The 17,858-nt window shown below is 41.7% G+C and overlaps 1 long non-coding RNA gene across 1 annotated transcript in view; it reads right to left on the bottom strand.

Moving 5' to 3' along the window:
- Window positions 1–16,748: 16,748 nt before the first annotated feature.
- Window positions 16,749–17,858, bottom strand: part of LOC124382651 — a 120,732-nt gene continuing 119,622 nt past the window's right edge. The window contains exon 5 of the long non-coding RNA XR_006925108.1: window positions 16,749–17,091. This is a non-coding gene — a long non-coding RNA (uncharacterized LOC124382651). The remainder of the gene's footprint in view (window positions 17,092–17,858) is intronic.

Raw genomic sequence — 17,858 nt, 5'->3', positions numbered from 1 at the left:
TCTCGGTGCTTTTGTAATACATAAACTAACAGTAATGAGACTTAAATCTGGGCTTAAAATATTATAGAAATGTAACTATATAAAACCAGAGATCGGTTTATTTTTTTCGGTTGATGCCACAATTCTTTGTGCCATTTGTGTCCATATATTACAGTACATGTTTAAATTGGAATGTGCTTTTTCCCAACATCCCATTTCACATTTAGTCTCCATTTGCTGTTAAAGTAACCTCCACTCCTCTGGGACGATGTTCCTCAATAGTGTAAAGTGTGTTAGTAAAGCCAGGTGCTGATGAAGGTGAGGTGAATCCCAGTAGGGTTGAGTTCAGAGCTCTAAAACAGGAGATCTTCCACTCCAAACCAGGTAAAACAAATCTTCATGGTGCTGGCTTTGTAACAGGTTTGGGTCTCCTAGTTCAAGTAAAGCTCATGCTGCCGAAATACAAAGATGTTGACAATTGTGTACCTCTGATTTTTTTTTGTTGTTTGTTTTTTTAATTATACGAGAGGGAAAATTCCTATATTACAGCATAGTGTTAGAAATATATGAAAATAAATTTTGCATTACAAATGTCATTTTCTCAACACAATTTAACTGAATTCATGGTATAGTTGAAATGTGTAAAGTCTATGCCAAACCAGTAAAGATGTTCTCACAGCTCATCATGGTCCAGCACCTTATTAATACACTTGTCTATGTGACTATAAAACTGCAAGCATTTAATAAAGTTCTTCTTTATTAAAGGCGCCATTTGATATGCTACCAGGCAGCAATTAACTGTGTGATGTACCACAGCTTGTGGTTTGCAGAGAACCTTAAAAGTCAATCAACAGAAATCAAACTCAGGCTTCATACAAATTAGTTCCAATTCTGGTCTGAATCGGGCTTTTCTGACATCACACCAGGAGGAAATCTCAATTTAGCGTACCTCTTTGGTTTGTGACTCACCAGGAGAAATAGAGCGCCCCCCTTTGTTAACGTGCCCCTTTTTTTTCCTGAAATGGACCTAAATGTTGTGTCCTGGAGTAGCCTGCTGTGGAGAACCCCCTGGACTTCAAACCCTGAACCCTAAGACATTCCATTCTCTGACTTCCCAGAGTCCAGAACGCAACCCTGTTCTAAAAGAAACAGCTGAACGAGCAACTGGACTACTAAATACACTTCACAGGCATATTAAGAAGTCGGCTGGGAGTGTGAGAAACTATGTCTGGTATTAGGAAGTGTATTTGTTGTCATTGCTTTGCTGCGCGGCTAACAAAGGTATCGCATAGTGTGTGTGGTGAGAATGTTCAGATCTGGTTTGCAGAGATGAATAAAGCAGGCAGTGGACATGATGGTTTGTGTGATAACTGTGTGAAAATGAGTCAAATATTTAAAAAGACACATTAAATATATTGATGCGTTATAATCCTCGTCAACGAGGTTCATCTTCGCTTCAAAGCTTTAGCAAAACACGACCTCACTCGGGAAACACTCTGGGGAGCAAATCGAGTGTGTGGAGCTTCTTCCGTCAGAGTTTGGAGGAGATCCATGCCGCGTGATTGTGGCCTCCTAATTGGCCAGGCTTTACACAAATCAATGCCATGTGCTGCGAAAGAACGCCCGAGCGAGCGGAACGTTCTTTGAGGTGGCGCCGCGACGCCTCTGGCTCAAACCGAACCGGGCCAATGTGCGGCCAAGAGCAGCATAGCGAGGCTCCAAGGTCTGTAAAGACACCTCCTTTTCTTTCTTCTTTTTCTCTTCACTCACTTCACTTCTCTTCTTTCCCTTCTTTTAGTCTGCTTGTCTTTCTCTCACACTCTCTCCTTTTCCTGGTTTGCTTTCTTCCCTGCCCTCATGTTTGAATAACATTCACGGGATGTTACCATCTCCTGGCAGGGCATCTCTTTCTCTCCTTCTTCCTACTCTAATTCCTCTGCGTTTCTTTGCTCCTCATTTCTACTCGTTCTTCTCGCTTGTTCTTTCCTCTGTACCCATGTTTGAATAACAGTCACGGGACATTACCATTCATTATCGTGCCTCCTTTCAAACGAATGCCCGATTGTGCCAGCTCATCTGGACCGGGCGACAAACCAAGGCGTAGTCCATTGATATTACTCAAGTTTAGAATGGCAAGGCTTACCACGAAACAGAATCGCGCATCCTCACGTTAAACATTTACCACCAACCAAACACCAACCCAACGTTTTTCTCACTGTCATAACCAAAATATTCAGAAATAGCAAAGTTGGTGTACATCTTTTTTGTCCTTTGGGGCGTGAAATCATTTGAAAATCACATTAATTCTTTGTATGCGATGTTAGAAAGCTGGGGTCAGAGCACAGAGTCAGCCATAATACAGCACCCCTGGAGCACAGAGCCTTAAGGGCCTTGCTAAATATGTTCCATTTCTGCACAGACTTCAAAATTCTGGATATTTTGATGAAAACTGAAAACCAGATCACGTAAAAGAATTGACTCTACACTATATATATATTCTTCCAACCATATGTGGTTCTTCTGCATACTGTTTCCACCAAGCTGGAGGCACCCAACTGAATCTTTGAAATTTTGCCTTCACCTGTTCCAGGATGACAATGCCCCTGTGCACAAAGCCTGGGAAGATCTGGGATGGAGTGGAAGATCTCCTAATATAAAGCTCCAAACCTAATGAACACACTTGGGATTTTGGATGAACCCTTGTGGCTGAAGGACAATCTACAAGAACATCTTCCAAACCTGCTCCAGCTGTTTGTGCACAAAACCAAAACATCAACTTTTCATGGGTTGGAGTGGAAGATCTCGTGCTACAGAGCTCCTTTGGAATGAATGTGAACGCTGACTGAATCCCAGGCCTCCTCACCTACATCGGTATCTGACTTTACCAACAGCCTTGTGGCTCAAAAAGCGCAAATCTCCACGAGAACATCATCTCAGAAGAGCGGAGGTTCTTATAACAGGAAATGGAGACTAAATTTGGAATGGGATGTTCAAAAAGAAGCACATAACGATCTGATGCTCAGGTGTCTGGGACTAAATATAAATATATCTCTAATAAAACTTACACCGTATTGAAAAGCCTGAGAAAACAAACCGGACCGACAAGAAGCCCTCGTGAACCACATTCCATGAAAGAACGAAAGAACGGATTCTTGTGTGACTTTGTTTTGCCGAATTTCAGGCAAATCCGAATTGTTTCCCAAAAAAACCTTCACAAGTCGAGGTGCATTTTTTCCCAGGCTAAAGCAGCATGTCCTCTGGGACATTTTCTTTCTCTCTCTCTCTCAGCCTCTTTTACCACACACACACACACACACACACACACACACACACACACAAACAACACAGTGAGAAGAGACAGGAAATGGCTAAAAATAGCCCCAGATTAAAGGTATGTTATGGCACAGGAACATGAGAAGGATGGACATGAGTAAGACCAAAAACCTCCTCCTGAGCATTCTGGAGGTTTTTCTCAGACGAGGTCTTGGGAACGGGACGAAGCAGCTGAGAAGTGGTCTGTTTATTTTCCTTTCAGGTTCAACATTCTCCGTGTCATGGTTCAGAAGTCGAGTAGTTTAGTGCGTGTGTGTGTGTGTGTGTGTGTGTGTGGGGACATCCTGTTGAAAGGAATGAGTATGAGATTATTTTTCTCACAATTCTCATTATTTATCTGCTAATCAAATGATGAGTTATCCTGGGTCTGATTGTGTACCTGGAACAAGGTGAGATTAGACCCATGGACAATCATAAAATATGTAAAAACATTAATGATGTCATTACATACGCTATATTGCCAAAAGTTTGCGGACACCTGGTCATAAGGATGGTATGCGCTTTTTGAGCATCGCATTCCACATTAAGTGGAATTTTGCTCTTATAATTCAATCCACTCTTTTGGGAAGATGTTCCTCTAGATGTTGGTGTGTTTATTTGTATTAATCAGCTACAAGGGTGTTAGGAAAGTCATGTAGTGATCTAGGTGAGGATTTGAGGAGGCCTGGGGTGCAGTCAGTGTTCATCCAAAAGGTGTTCAGTGGGGTTGAGATCAGAGCTCTATAGCAGGAGATCTTCCTCTGATGTAAATCTGATCTTCATGGAGCTCACGTTGTGCACAGAGGGCATTGCCATGGTTTGTGTGCCTTCAGGTTCCCAATACTTTTATCCATGTAGTGTATGTTGAAGATCAATATGTGTGTGTGTGTGTGTGTGTGTGTGTGTGTGTGTGTGTGTGCGTGTGAGTTAGCATTCCAACACATGCGCCTCCTATCTGTGCTGCACCTGAACAGCATTTAATGAACGGAAACCCTGTAAAATTGACTTCGTTACAGGGCCCTCAAATAAAAAGCTCGTCTGAGACGCGTCCCGGCGTAGCAATTTCGTCTGCCGCATGCACCGTTTTCATCATTGTTAAATTAAACCCTGAGACACGCCTCCTCCAGAGAGCACAAACACACGAAACGTAGATCGGAATCATTTTTTTTTTTTTTTTAGACGCTCTTCGCGCAGCACCGCAACACCCAAGAGGAGGTGGAAAAAGTCGAGCACGCATTTTTCTGCGCGTAATCATTCGGGCCGATTACAAACACATGAGCGCGAGCAAGATATTGCGACGTAGATGAACGTGGATGTAGATGTGATGGAGGTGTGTGTGTGTGTGTGTGTGTGTGTGTGTGTGTGTGTGTTTATCTGAAGAGCACTGGTGGTGTTTGTAGGTTTAACAGTCACTGGACTACTTAATACAGTGTTTGCCTGAAGTTTATTTTCCCCGGCGCTGCAATGTGTATTTACATCCATCACATCCGGAGCTAAAGTATACAAACCGCGAAGCGTTCCCTGAAAGGTTCCCAAATTCGACGTTTCTCGTGCGTTTTCTGGAGGTTCGGAAAAGTGACGCCACATCTGGTCCGCGCCGCTCGTGAAAACGGTTCAAAGGCTTTTGTGGCTCCTTGATTATTTAAACGTTTTGTTGGATCCATTCGGAGGAGCCAGGTTTTTATTTTTTTTTCTGAGGCTGAATAAAAGAATACAGCACACACATCAACACTCCTGTAATGCCAGTCAGAGAAGGAGGGGGAGGAAGAGTGAAAAAGTAAGTTTTCAGGAAGAAAAGAAGCTTCAGGAAGCCACACTGTCAAAACTTTGTGGACACCTAATCATAAGATTGATTTGTGATTGATTTAGTGCTCATTTGCACTTATAATAACCTCCACTCTTCTGGGAAGATGTTCCACCAGACTTTCGAGTGTGCTTGAGGAGATTTGTGGTCATTCAGACTGGGAATGATGTGAGGTGAGAAGGTGAGGAGGCCTGGGGTTCAGTCAGCTTGGAAAATTCATCCCTAACGTGTTCAGTAGGGTTTGAGCTCTATTCATGGTGTCTCAAAGCGAGTTGTGAAATACTGAACAGGGGACAAAGTTGTCCTGAATGTAGCTATTTTTAGGGTCGAACGGCCCGTCATGGGTCTGATGTGGGAAAAGTCTGTCCTCTTCGCTATCCCGGTCGCCTGATGCATTCCAGCCTGAGCAGAGGGAGAAAATGAGGCTGGGGCTACAACGTGTGTTAAGCATGTGCTGAGGGTGGAAGCCAAAAGAAAGAAAGAGAGAGAGAAAGAGAGAGAGAGAGAGAGTAGCAATTATTGACCCAAGGGATTTGGAAATACAACAGTTGGGCAATCACTATTCAAACATTTATATGTCAGTGTCACTATCTCTCATGTGCTTTCCCTGTCTCCCATATACACACCCACATCCACATGTACACGTACACACACCCGCCTGCGCGCGCACACACACACACACAGAAGGATGACTTCCTCCAAGACCCTTTTGCCGTACTCTCGTATCAGAGAAATGGCATTCCTGAGCCGTTTCGTTGCCGAACAGGAAGCACCCGAGCAGCCAAAAATGATTAGAACCTGGGGAAAGGATAACATCCCCAGTGCCGAGTACTTTCACTGGGAGTTTTCTGCTCTGACAAACACTGTCAAGCTCATGGAAGATAGCACTCATTTACTCTTAATGGGTCATGGGTTATAGAGAGACCAGATCCAGGACTTTGTGGACGTTCTGGATGCACACTTTTCCCAATTGTCCACGTTTGCTCAAAGGTAGAATGACGGATGACACAGGAACTAAACTGCTATAAACTGCAGGATGAAGTGCCACAATATTATACAACACATGAATATGAACTGGCTGAAAAGCACTTTTGTTTCATTCTTAGGGCTGAATATGGGTTTTTTTTGAGAATTCTTTGGGAATACAATTTTTAACAAATTCACACACACACACAAATCAGCCATAACAGGCCATGTTACAGCACCTCTGGAGCACAAAGGGTTAAGGGCTTTGCTTAAGGGCCCCAAAAATGTGCAGCATGGCGATATCAGGGCTTGAACCCCCGACCGTCCAAAAGCCTTAAGCACTGAGCCACCTTTTCTATGTCATAGCACCTGTCAAGGGGCAGGAAGAAAACAGGCAGTCCATAAAGGTGATGTATTAGATGCAGGACAAATGGGCAAGCACGGGGATCTGTGGCCCAAAAGACTACATCAACAGTAATCTGGATCAATATCTGAAAACGTTTAACGTCCCTGTACAGTGCCTGAGCAAAACTTAGGACGCTTCGACCCGCATCATTTCCGCCTGCCGTTTATTCACTTTCCAGTCTTTGAGAAGTCGCGGCAACGTCTAAAAATAGGTCAGCGTTTTCTTAACGCTTCGTTTTCACATGTAAACTGTGTTTTAAAACATATGGAATTTGGAAAGCGCTGATTGAAAACGCCGTCTCCGTGTGGACGGAAGGCAACATTACAACCAGAGAGAAAAAAATCTTGATGGATCCGAATGCAGATTTACTTAAACGAGTGAAACAAATATAAAAAATGATGTAGGAAACTTTAGAGCTGATTCTGGCAAAGTTATGGATGTTGGAGTAATTGAGATGGTTTGGTCATGTGAGGTAAGAGGAGGGACATGGCGTATATGGGTAGAAGAATGCTGAAGATGGAGGAAAAGATGAAGACCAAGGAGGAGGTTTATGGATGTGTTGAGGGAAGACATGCAGGGGGTTGGTTTAAAAGAGGCAGATGTACAGGAATGGTATGGAGACGAATGATCCGCTGTGGCGACCCCTAATGGCGCAGCCGAAAGAAAAAGAAGAACAAGATTATCATTTTGAATAGTTGCTTCTTTTCTATTATAATAAGCTCCATGTTTCTGGGAAAATCTAAAAAGAATTTGTGTTCATTCATCGGCGAGAGCATTAATGAGATCAGAAGTGCTGATGTTCGGTGTTCCGGCTCATCCCAAAGGTGTTCAGTAAGGTCGAGGAGGTCAAGGAGGTCAGTGCAAGATCTTCCACTCAAACCGTAATAGCAACAAGCATGTCTTCACAGAGTTTAAAAGCATTTCACAAGAGCACAAACATGCAGGAACAGATTTAAGCCTCTCTGCTGTTACTATGGTAATAATAGCAGTATGATGTAAGATGTTTTTCAGGATTTATTTCAAATCGCAAGAAATCCAAACCCCCAATTTTTGGGGCTCATTCTTTTGGTCTAACAAAGTTTTTATACAGTCTAGAATCCTAAAAATGATTTAGGAAACCAAGTAAAACCTTTTTAAAAAAAATCTAAACGCTCGTTATCGGATTCGTTACCCGTTACACTTCAGGATTTCTTTCAGTGTCACGTACAATACTGCTTTCTGGATCAGCTGATTCATCTGGGCACAATAGTGATGGGAAGATCGGATCATTTTAGTGACTTGGTTCTTTGAGTCATTTAGTTCATTTCATTTCGTTTCAGATATATGGGATATGGGAGTCACGCGATAAAAGAACAAACGACTCGGACTAGAAGAGTCGAGAGGTAAATTATTCAATTCGTTTCCTGTGCATAACCTACAGAGATGTTGCAACGTTTTGCTAATGGGCATTCGGTGGAAAATAAATGAATCAATCTTTAAGACGACTCGTTCTTCCGAGTCACATTAAAGACTCGTTTAAATTGAACGAAACACTTTTTAAGACGACTCGTTCTTCAGAGTCACATTAAAGACTCATTCACAATGAACGAATCGTTCATGAACGACCCGTCACTAGTAGGCTGAGGTTTCTTTTACTAGTCGTACTTCTACTAAATTGAACGAATCACTCTTTGGGGCGACTCGTTCTTCTGAGTTGCGTTAAAAACTTTTCATTCAAACAAACAAAATCAAACAAACAAATCATTCATTAACTACCCGTCACTAGAGTCAAATATGTCATTCTCTCCAGTAACAACTGGCGATAAGTTTATTAGCCTAATTCAAGATGTTTATATGGACTTAATAAAAAAAATAAATAAATAAAAAGGTCCTGTAGTTTCTATTGGGCACTAAATTTCTGTCTGGGGGGAATTGTGGACTTTTGGCCCTTTTTGAGATGCTTCTTGGCAGGATCTGCTCCTCAGTGATTAATATTCCACCAGAGCACAGAGAAATAAACTCTCCATCGGAACATGTTGCCATGGCATCTGCGGCCCAACACGGCCCGTCAAAACTTAGCTTGGCAGCGCCAAAATGGCTCGACGTGCTACATTGTTCCTCTTCCCCTCCATTTTGCAGCGAGGCCTCCTCTCTTTCATAAGGATGTCAAATTTCTGTTTATTTGCTCTCTACATTAATCACCACTTTAGGGCCGGGACAGAAGAATGTTTTCTCTTCCTTCTCGCTCCTGTCCGGTCGAAGATGAAGTTTCTCGCCGAGCGCCAGACAAAAAAGAACCGAGCTATTAACAGTCTCTTTTCGAGGGGTTAACCTCGCTTCGTATCATGTCAACGATTTATTCCGTTGCTCGCACACGCCCCATTGGTCTGTCCGTCTTCCTGTCGACTCCTAGGTTGTTGTTTTATATATTCGTTCCCAGCCAGGCTCTTCCTGTAGCCTTGATTAACTCTTAATAGTGCCGCACACTCATTATCAAAGAAGTACCAAGGGAGTCTGCCTGAAGTAGACCTAAAAGTGCTGAAACGTCTAAAAGTGATTGCGCGTCATTAGCGTTTCATTAAGTCGACTGGCCTGCAATTGTCCGGGTCACACTGCACTTTAAAACAAAAATCTGGTCATCATGTTGTTATATATGATGAAGAGCCTACCTTAAAACCATGAACTTTACACCGTAAACTCAATCAGTCATTTGCTTGTTAACAGGGAAAGAAAAACCAGGAGAAAGGCAAGGGTCGCCTTATTGTTCACAGATACGCTACTGCACCACCATTCCTGCATCGAGGAGGAGATTAGAGCTCGATTTTATATTATTACCCCAATTAGTCCTGAATATAAATCGAGGGTAATGTTTACTCAAGTTCCTAAGAGGCGTGATGCAATGTTTTATAATTACAGATAATATACAGCCTGGATTTAAAAAACAGCTTTAAAATTGAGAAGGGTTCAAACAAGCAACATTCCTCAGACGCTGAGAAAAAAAAACGCATAGTCTAATCGAAGGATTTTTCATACAAATTAACTGACCAATTCACATTCACGTAGTACGAATATTTATTATTTGCACTTTTGAGACACCTGACTTTTCCATCAATTGTAAAGCATGTATTGGGACGTGTTCGCTTTCCTTCACTCTAACTAGGAGACCCTAAACGTGTGCACAGAGCCAGCTTCATGCCAGCTTGGAATGTGTTGGACAATGTGGAAGATCTAAAGCCATAGAGCTCCATCCCTAGTGACTAAACTGAACTCAGGCCTCCTCACCTGAACTACAGCGGTACCTGACCTTATTACAATCTAGTGGAACATCTTCCCAGAAGAGTGGACATTATTATAACAAGAAATAGAGACTAAATTTGGAATGAGATGTTAAAGAAACACATACTATTCTTGTGCTCAGGTGTCTGCATATGTTTGTTTATATATTGTATATTAAAATATAGATTGAGAGAATGTGAAATGAAGAAAGGTTTGTGTGTGTGTGTGTGTGTGTGTGTGTGTGTGTGTGTGTGTGTGTGTTCCCAGTATATCCAACTATCCTAGGCAGACCTGACATATTGTTCTTGCCCTGGAGGAAACGCGAGCCAAGCAATACACTTTATAGACACAAATACTCGTAAATTGCGAACGTCACCTTAAACTCCAACGCTTTTGTTTTTGTTAGCCGCGCTACTGAGCGCGCTCCAGCCCATTTCTACTCTGGGAATCTGCCACCTTTCAAGTCAACCTGCTCGTCGCTGCCATGCCTCAGAGGTTTTTGGTTTTTGGAGCCAGAAACTCCTGTTACCATAAGCTGGTTCTTCTCCTTTTTCCGTTTGACAGGAACGCTGTGATTTCAGACAGAAAGAAAATTACGGGTGAACTAATCGCTCTTATTAACATCCTGAACGAGGAATGTACAAATAATTAACGTGAAAGAAAGAAGCAGATATCTTTCAAACACGACGCCATTTTTTTTTAATACGCTGGAAAATAAACAGCACGAGGAACGTGAGCTTCCCTTCGGAGTACTTTGGGGTTTTGGGGTAATTCGGTTTATCGTCAGATCCAGGTTTTGGATGAAATATACGATGTAGAATCTGTGAGAACGTGCCGAGTTTATACAATCGATGGCGAGGTTTTTTTTTTTTTACGTCGAACGCACATTTGTATTCCAATATTTGCTTGTAGAATCTCTCAGCTACAATTAATTTGAAAGCCAACACAGCAGAAAACACCAACATATGCACACACACACACACACACACAAAATGCTTTTCATCAGGTTTTACCCTTCACACTGTAACCAGGGAAATTCAGTATCAAGCTGATTCCTGCTCATTGCCAAGTGGGCTAGGAGCAACACACAAAGGGAACATTCATATATTCCAATTAGATTTGCTACACTTGACTGAGTCTAATGTGAGCAGGAGTCGGAGGGCCCACTGAATGTCTGTTTTCCATTTTTGTTGGTGTGCGCAAATTAAGTCAGAGTAAGCAAACTGCACTCGTTCTTTTTTCTTCTTTTTTTTTTTTTCACGCATGTGTGTGTTTTATTTCTTTTAATTACCGGATGCGTCTCTGAGACCTTCACTGGCATTCGTGTTTTGAGACGCACTGGAGTGAGGAAGCGGATTTCTAAAGACGGCCTGCAGATCAGATCATGAGTGCAAACAGTACAGAGTGTAAATGCTTTTTGTTTTGTTCTATTTAACACACAAAGACGTAGCTATATTAAAAAAAATCACGCATATGCAGTGGTGAAAGAAATACGCAATCCGTGTACTTTTACTCAAGTAGAGCTACTTTTTACTCAGTGTGCTGATCTATTCATTCTACTAATAAGTATACATGGCATCATGGACCTCATCGAATGTCAATTGACTGTTAATAAACACCTGACTTCCTCTGTCAAATACATACATCAACATGGGTCCGGTCAGTGGTTAAGGTTCTGGGCTAGTGATCAGAAGGTGGAGGGTTTAAGTACCACTGAACTGCCATTTTTTGGGCCCTTTAGCAAGGTCCTTAACACTTTGTGCTCCAGGGGTGCTGTATCATGTCTGACCCCAGCTTCCTAACATCAATGGGATATGCAAAGGCACATATGACCCCCATAGAGAACCTGTGGAGAGAACTTTAAATGACAGTCCACTAGTGTGGACCTCAAAATCGAAAAGAACTTTAGACTTTTTAATCTAAAGGATCTGGAGAGATTTTGCTACGTAGGAACGAATCCGAGGGCGATTTTTTTGCAGAGAATTCCGTACGAAAATTTGGAACAAAAGAAATCTTGCAAAGGCGCCAATATTATTGGAGTGCGCTGTAAACTACTAATGCTTTCCGATCATCCCGAATCCACCGAATCGAAGTGCTGTTCTTACATCCCGTTCTGTCAAAGGGTTTATAAACCAAGTGCTCATCAACGCAGTCCAGGGTTTGAATTCTTATTCGAGAAGGAGCCACAGAGAGACAGATCCCACACTGCAAAACTCGTGAAGCTCCTCTTGCACGTCAAATCTCGGTAGCCACATCTCCACCTACACCAAGCACCACATGGGAAAAGCAAACCGAAGTAAGAATTCTATCTCGTTTTCCCTGCAGGAGCCTCGGTGTTCACGTGGCGATGTTTCTCCCAAAACACAAAAGCCAAATTCGTCTTTCTTTCTTTCATTTCATTTTTTTTTTATGCACAGTGTGAGCAGGCTGGCTTCAAATAAGGTAGACCACAGACCAGCGGCGTCAACTCCACACAGGTTTGTCAAATGTCAGCCAAGCCGCCAAACGGCTCTCAAAAGGACCACAGCTGAAATTATATGTCAGCTGAGAAGATTTTAACCTTCTGGGAAAAAAAAGAGAGACTTATTTGGTCAGGGCTGAAAATCCATACAGTTTTAAATGTTTTTCCCCCCAAGTTCCAACATTGGGACATTCCCTTTAAAATACCTGTGGAGACATGTGGGGTTGGGAAGGACGCAGGAACGGGGAGCTGAGCAGACTTTCGGCAATCAACCGTATTTTATGTCAAGAGATAAAGATTTCGGAGCCGCAACTTCGTCTCAACGTGTTATTAAGTGGTAAAGACCACTCAGCTTCTTTCCATCATACTTTTTTCCCCTTTTTGAAAACTTGGAAGACGCAAATATCGTTCTAATGTAATTTCTCGATACATGGACTCGATTTCTGTCGTCTGCTCAGGTTACTTGGAACAGGTATCAATATAAACCTTATGGAGATTATCTATCAGTACTGTATGTTTCTGATGTCCGGTGTAAAAAAGCGTCGGCTTTATAGCAGGATCAGGACAGCTGAGCTTCAGCAACATGATAGCGCTCGAGTCTGCCAGGCCGCAGGAGAAAGATTATACATTAGTGACCGTTTTGTATTCCTGGACATGGACCACGCTCAAATATGCAGCACGCCGTGTAAACCCATAGGTGTCCATCGCAGCCAACCAAAAGTGTGGTGAGATGTGTCGGCGCTACCGCAGGCTCAATTCAAACCCCAACGCTTTCTGCGCTCGTCCATCATCCGCCGCCTCCCCGCTGCGTAAACATAGCGATACCGAGCGTACACTCCGGGCCTCACGAAGCCACGGAATTACAAAAATAAGTATCGACTACCGGAGGCCCATTCTGCACAAAAATAAAAAAGACCTGAAGATCTTTTTCTTGGAGCCACTCGGACGAAGCATTTTGCAACGAAGAGAGCTAGCATGAAGACAGGTCACGGGGGTCGTGTGCGATGAGTGGGACTGCTAGGAGGCATTCTATGCTAGCGTGTTCCCCAGGAGAGTTTTCTCACGTTCCAGAGCAGAAGCTGAGGTCTGGCACATCAGCGTTCAGTTAATTTTACTCGCCTGGATTATATGGTTTGGCAGGCGCTCTGAGGAGCTCGGTGAAGACTGCCCAGCCGCAACGGTTAGCGTCCCCCAACCACTGTCTTCGAGTCGGTTTGAAAACCTTCGATCACCAGTCAGGGGGAACGTTGAAGAGGTTTTAAGTAGTAATAGCCTAATAAATTCGTTCTTTCTCTCTCTTTCTTTCTCTCTCTCCCGATCGCTCACAAATAGTTTTTCTCAATCAAAAGTTTGTGGACACCTGGCCTTTCTGAACAGCCCATTCCACATTTTGTGCCCATTTGCTGTTGTAATAAACTCCACTCTTCTGAGTAGATGTTCCATTAGTTGTGGAGATTTTGTGGAGATTTGTGTTCATTCAGGGACAAGGGTGTCACTAAAGTCAAGGTGAGGTGAGGAGGTCTGGGGTTCAGTTAAAGCTTAGGAGAGGTTGGAGCAGGAGATCTTCCACTCCAACTTGGGGATATCTTCTTGGAGCTGGTTTGTTTTGTGCACAGGAGCACTGTCATGCTGGAGCATTCAGCCACAAGGGTGTTAGTAAAGTCAGGTACTGATTGTAGAGACACATAATTGTATAGGACGATTTTTACTTAAACCAGGAGACCCAAACCTGTTCCAGCATGACAATGCCCATGGGCACAAAGCCAGCTCCATAAAGATACGCTTTAAATGGATTGGGGCTGAAGATCTCCTCTATTAGAGCTCTGACCTCATTGCTGATTGCACCCCAGGCCTCCTCACCTCACCTACATCAATATTTGACTTTACTAACACCAGTGTGTCTGAATGAGCACAAATCTCCACAAAATCTTGTGGAACATCATCTTCAAAGAGAGGAGGTCATTATAAGAGCTAATGGAGACAATGTGAAATTGAACATCTGAAATGATGATGATGTATCCTCTTCGGTCTACAGTGTATTTTATCTCTATCGTGTGAAACCTTCAGACTTTTTTCCAGATTTAAGTTTTATTATGCAAAGCAGTGAAGGTCACTAATGAAACCATACTGCCTGTGATCTCGACAGCGAACTCTCTGCTCAATCCTGACCTCTGTACAGCTGTTGTCGGGAGTTTGGACCCACCACTGCGGCGCTGGATCAGGCCACTGTGCATCTCTGAACAGATGCCTTTCCCCTGGCCTGATGCTACGAGTGCAAATATTTGTTGTTGCAATATTTTTGAGGTGCAAAAAGGTTAAAAACAAGCTGTAAAGTCCGTGTCATGCTGCCAGATGTTATGCCACACATCTGGGAGCTCAAGACTGTAAGGCAGATACCATACAAAGGAAAGAAATTATTTTTCATTTTTTTATTGTTTATATGTATTATTTATTATTATTATTTTTAATTATCACTTTTTTATTGATTAAAAAAACATTAAATTATATTACTACAGGAGACAATTTTTTTTTTGCCTTTTGATATTTATTTCAATGTATTTTTTATTCTTGAGAAGTGCGCCCTCTACAGGACAGGTGTAGGCTAAACAGGATAGGTGTGAATTTTTTTTCTCAGTATTTTCTAAAAAACCTTAACAGACAAAAACGCCCATAAAACATCATAGCCAATGGATTTCTTACACAAAGCAAGTGTCTAACTGCTCAGCAAACCCAGAAAAAGTGCAGTTTGGATCACTACAGATGCACCATCACAGAACATCCCTGTAGACAACATAACACCGATCCATGGGCGGAAGGAAAGGAGGCTGAATGAGTTTTAAGGTTATAAAACTCATCAAATTACTGCAAGAAATACTTCAATTGACAACGTATAATTTGAAATTTGCCAAGATTAGGAATCCATTGCCAAACCGTGTGGGTTTCTCTAATTAGTCTTCCACGAGAAGGTTCCTATTCAGTTCAAGGAAAACGCCATTAAGCAATCAATCAAAGTCTGTTTTCATTCATTCAGGTCAGGATTCTTTAATATTCGCTCGCTACTGGAAATGCGAATGAATGATAAATTCCCAGTGGTGTCCTGCTTTATTATAATCGCATCATATTATGTCATAGAACGTTTACTCGCAGGGTTTATTTACACTTTCTTCAGCATGGTGCGTATCATTGAACCAATACACTCTATATCGACAAAAGTATTGAAACACCTGACTCTTTTTCACCCATATGTGGTTCTTCTTCAAACCACACAACTCAGAGACCCAAACCTGTTCCAGCATGACACAAAGTGCACAAAGCCAACTCCATGAAGATATGCTTTAAATGGGTTGGAGTGGAAGATCTTCTGCTATAGTCAAGTCAAGTCAAGCGCTTTTCACAACAGACATTGTCTCAAAGCAGCTTTACAGAACTCAACAGTGAAGGTGAATGGTGTGCGTTTATCCCTGATGAGCAGCCGTGGCGACTGTGGCAAGAAAAAACTCCCTTAGATGTTATGAGGAAGAAACCTTGAGAGGAACCAGACTCAAAAGGGGAACCCATTCTCATTTGGGTGACATCAAGAGTGTGATCATAAATCTTTCAACAATACAGAACACTGGAGAGTGAGAACTAACATGAGCACTGGAGTATAAGATTATAAGTAATGTTCTTTCTACAGTCTTATACAGTCTAGGGTCTATAGAGCTCCAACCCTATTGAACACCTTTGGGTTCTTTACTAACACACTTGTGGATGAATTAAGCTCCAAAAATCTAGTGGAACATCATCTCAGATGAGAACGAAGTGTGGAATGAGACCTGATGTAAGGTTTCAACAAACTTTTCAGCATAGAGTGCATGTATATAACAAACAGCAGACTTCATTTATCAGTCCTTATTAAAGTGTGTATAGATGCTTGCGAACCCACAAAGGAGAACGTGCACGAAATGAATGATTGAGGTGAAGGCTGGAAGACAAAAGAGGAAACGATTTTGACTCACTTCCATGCGAGTAACAGTATTTAACAATATATTATTGTATATTTTATTATTTATGATTCACATCGGTGCGTCGGCATAAAAGTTAACGATGTGATGCATCGGTGCAAGCATTTGTATCATGATGCATGTTTTTTTTTATAACATATTTGTAGCAGAAAAAAAACTTTTATTATTTATATATAATTATTAGCAGATGCACTTTACTTCTATTGTAAAAAAATAAATAAAAATTATTAAAAATTTGTGGCCGAAATTTGATATGTAGATCGATTTCTCGTTGCTAAACATTTTCTCAAACGCGTTCTCTGAATACGACGAATCACAACACTATGGGGGTGTACTGGGAGTCACATAGAATACAGATTAACATGGCAGAGGTAGAGCTGTACCTTCATGCAGACAAAACAGGAAAAGAACGTCTGGTTTTTATTAAATTTCTTTTTTTTTGCACTACAAAGGCTTGTTTGTAAAAAAGCCACACAGAAGTCAGAAAGCACTTAATGATTTTCTGTCTGTCTAAACTGAAAAAATTAAAGTGAACTATTTAATTACAATATTTATTTATTTATTTTTTTTTTTTTTCCCCCAGACTACAACACATATTCATCCAAATATAGCATTTTACTGTATATAGCACTACAGAGTTATTATGCCTAATGAAGTACATCAGCTGCACACTAGTCCTGGTCCAGGTCACTCTGAACTTGGATTAAGCGAAGAAAAATCCCTCCTGTTCAATCCCGACACTACAGCTCAGTCCACCGTACACACAGGCAGCAATCTGGTCAGTAGATTTATTTCTTAGAGCATCCTGAACTCCTTTTTGTATACAAACCAGATTATTTTCGATGTTCTCTGTCGACACAGGTGGCATTCGTGATCTCAATCCCATGCTAAAAGGGCTTTATAGCTGCCAGATCAGAGCAAGGGAAAAAAACAGAAGAAAAAAAAAACATCTGTTAGTTTTTTTTTTTTTTATCAAAAAGTGATTTGCAGTTTTTTTTCTTTTCAATAAAGATAAAGCCTCTTTTTCCCGAGTAAATCCGCTACCTCTCCTACTAAATATTCCCAGAAGCTTTTGTCAAACGTCCAAGTGATAAAAATAAATAAATATGAAGAGAAAAAATCTGTTAAGCAGGTTAAATCCTGAGTGGTGTGGTGTAATAGGTCTGATACAGTAATGTGGATTAGAGGTCAAATGCGTGCGTTTGCGTGTCTTTGTGCTTTAAGCCTGGAAGTGTTTTCAGCTACACGTCTCTTAAAAGGCGATGAGACCTTCGCGCTAATCTGGTGCTTCGCTGAAATGTATTGCTAGCAGACACAAGCAGAGAAAAGGTGATGATCATGTGATCAGGAAACAGGCAAGAAGTAGAAAGTAGATAGTTGTGTTAAAAATTTAGTGAGTGAAAGTTAAAAAGTAAAAAACTGATACCAGAAAAATCTACTGAAGTACAGTAACGGAGTATCTGCTAGTACAAGAGCTCACTTTATACTTCCAGGCCAAACTAATTGTTTTGTGATGCTTTTTTTCCTCCAAACACAAACCAAGAGAATGGTGGGATTTGAGAATCTATGAAAGACTTCCTGTCAGAAGGTGAGTCAAGGACCTTTAAAGGCAGTGAGCCAACAAAAAAAAAAAAAAAACAGAAAAGAAAAACGGCCATGTACAATCATCAG

The sequence above is a fragment of the Silurus meridionalis genome, chromosome 3 (assembly GCF_014805685.1).
Source record: "Silurus meridionalis isolate SWU-2019-XX chromosome 3, ASM1480568v1, whole genome shotgun sequence".
NCBI lineage: Eukaryota > Metazoa > Chordata > Actinopteri > Siluriformes > Siluridae > Silurus > Silurus meridionalis.
The sequence above is the reverse complement of the archived record's forward strand: the minus strand, read 5'-3'. Positions and strand labels throughout refer to the sequence as shown.